Raw genomic sequence first — 3,308 nt, 5'->3', positions numbered from 1 at the left:
GGCTTCTTGCAATAACAAGACAAGAGTCATCAGACTTATTTTTACAGACTCTCTCAAAGCACTTAAAGTGATTTCAAATTTCCAAATAGTACTAAGAGCAGCTTCACACGGTAAAAGACAGTTTTATTATTTTGATCTATGCAACTTTAATGTATACATTTATTAAAATGAATTACTTTAAGCTTATTTTAGGATAAAGTTGAAATAAAGAGGCTGAAATTAAATTAATGGAATTGTATAAATACAGCATACATTGTTGGCACAGTGGTTAACCAGAAAAATTTAAAATGGCACTTCATGCCCTGAAGGTTGTTGACCCCTGCAATGATCTCTAGCTGTGATGACAAGAAGGATCCACATGGGGGCATTAACACACAGCAGGGCAGAGGTTTACTACTTCAGCGCATTGTCTAGGCTCATCCTATAAGTTCACAAGGCCTGGAACTAATTTTGCTGGGACATTTTGATAAAGATGTGGGTCCTACCTTGATGCTTTTTTTTTTTTGTCTGGGTCTAAAATTTCTTAAATTCATACAAATGCAATTGAAACAAGTGATGCAATCCTCCTGATATCATAATGACGAAAAAGCCTCATTCAAAGAACATAATTCAGGAAATGAAAGTATTATTTGTATTACTATTTCTTTGAAAAACAAAAACAAAACGTACTTATACGTAAAACGTTTTTTTCTGCAATTCAAATTATGTGATGCATCCAACGTTCAGATACATAGAAAATGTGTCAAGATCAATTATTTTCTTAAAATATCAGACAATTTGAGCTTTTTTAGGAGTCAATGTATAAGTGGGTATTTTAAACTAGATTTCTAAAAGTTTTTTTTTATCTTGACTCATGTGCTCATCTGTTATCTGACAGCACAGCTCATCTCAATATTTTTAGCAAACATTGCACAGTGTTCCATGTACGCAAGCCCTATCCAAATTTAATCATTGCTAATGACCTCAATGTTTGTACCTTATAAAAGGATTTCTTCAGAATTTTTTTCATTCCAGACTTAGAAGACCTCACAACGCATTTTTGTTTTTGTTTTTTTCCTCCAGTTTTGCAGTTTTTAGTTAATTAAATACATCAAGATAAACTAAATGAAAATGAGAAATGTAACGTGGGCTGCTAGCTGAAATAAGTTTTCTCCTATAGGAATGTATGTTTGGTGCACACTTCAAGTACATTAAAGTTATTAAAATCAATCCAATGTATAGAGTTGTGCAGAGAGTAAAAGTAATATACTGTATGTATGATAAACCCATAGCAATGCGCTATAACAACGATGTCTCAGATAGTCTGACGGCAGATAATATATATGTTTTTGGTTTTTATTTTTAGTTAACTGTAATAACCCTGCTCAGACTTTGTTCTAGTATTTCAGTGTCACATGTGAGTGTTTGGCTTTTATCACTGCATCAGTCAATGTCATTAGAACTGGAATGTTCAGAGCTCACCTAGACACACCTTAGATGGACCTATATCTTCAGGATGATTATGTCATCTGGAAGTGCTAGTTACCTAATTAATTGGAGAAAAAAAAAATGTTCTGCAGTAATCTGTTTGTGTGCACAAAACAATTTTAAAAGAATCCAAGACATGGGCCGAATTCAGAAGAAAGCACCAAGATAAAAAAGACTGTTTAGCATTCTAAACATTGTTCATCATAAGGTCAGAAATACCAGCTGACTGAGAGACACCTGTGTGTGTGAGCTTCTCTGATTTACCTAAACTGAAAGAAAGAAAGGGAAGATAGACAATGAAAGTATTTGAACAGTAATTACAGTAAATGCATCTGTGCAAATGCATATATGCATACATTATATATTTTTACCAGTAAGATTGCACTTCTGTAAGATGAATTCCTTAGGTTTTTTACATAAAGGTCTGCTCAAAATCAGCCAAGTCAGAAGGGACAGTGGAGGGAGAGTTTTGATGCACTAGTTCTCCAGCAACAGCACTCACACATGCTGTGTTTTCTTAAAGAGGATGTGCATTCAAAAATCATCATTTACTCCTGTCTATGTTGTTGTAAAACTGTTTTTGTTCTCCTAAACGCACAGCTTTTGTCCATTCAATGAAAGTCAGTGGGTCAAAAACAACATTGCCATTGCCTACCATGACATTTTTAAAATAGCTTCTTTTGTATTTCATAAAGAAAGAAAGTCCTACATGTTTGTAAAGGCACAGGGGTGAGTGATATATACATATAGTTACATAAAATATTGTGTATTATTTTTGTATTTTATGTTTTCACTTTCATTTTAATTAAAGCTTTAGTAACTTTGTGCATGATTTTTTGTGTCTACATTTGTCATTCATTTTTATGAATTTAATTGTATTTAGTCATATTTATTTTAGCACTTCACGTTAAATTAAAAATAAGAAATGTTGCCTTGGCAAGTAGCTGAATAAAAGTAGATTTTTTTAAATATATTACTTTATTTCAGTTAACAAATATTTTGTTTCACGTAACAAAATTATGTCAAATTAATTTAGTGAAAATAACCCTGTTATGGTCATTATGTTGTTGTTATTATTATGCTATTTTTTTATTTTAAAATGTTGTGACTTGTATTTGTTATGTCCAACATTGCTGTAATAAGATTATATTTCATTTGAAGATTAATGGAGTTGCTAGTGCTAATATCTGATTACTGAAATTGCACTCTATCTATACAATAAAAGGATTTGATTTATAAAGGCATTGTTGAACAAAGAACACAATTAATTTAACAATAAAGAACTTGGGACAAAAGTCCAAGTGTGACAGTAGTTTACACCCACATTCATGTCACCTGGAAGCAGCTTAATAGAACAGTTTGTCCTTTTCTCCCCTTTGAAATGGAACATGATCCTTTAGTGCTCTATGTAGAAGCATTCAACAGTCAGCAGACCCTCTGGATTTCCCAGCCCCTTGATTATATTTCAGATACCTATGAGATAAGGAAATGTGTAATACTGCCATTTCATGTCGGAAATACTCACTTCAATGTTTGATGAAGTGATTGTCTCATAAATACTGGCAGTAAATCCCACCTTTGTTCTTAAATTGAGACGTTTATGGTTTATTTCAGAGTCTTGAATTTCAAATAAGGACATTTACATGAAACTTCACATAAAGAAATACACTGTGGAACTTGTAATACAAGCTATGTTGTAATGCAGCAGTATTGTACTGCACCTGTAAAACCATTTCCAGATCCGGCAGAGAGATCTGACTGAGATAGCTATATCACAATATGCAGACATGTTCTACTATTTATTGTTTCGCTTACATAGAGTGTACTAGATTCTGTATTCC

Source organism: Sinocyclocheilus grahami, unplaced genomic scaffold (assembly GCF_001515645.1).
Source record: "Sinocyclocheilus grahami isolate Dianchi unplaced genomic scaffold, SAMN03320097.WGS_v1.1 scaffold599.1, whole genome shotgun sequence".
NCBI classification, from domain to species: domain Eukaryota; kingdom Metazoa; phylum Chordata; class Actinopteri; order Cypriniformes; family Cyprinidae; genus Sinocyclocheilus; species Sinocyclocheilus grahami.
The sequence above is the reverse complement of the archived record's forward strand: the minus strand, read 5'-3'. Positions refer to the sequence as shown.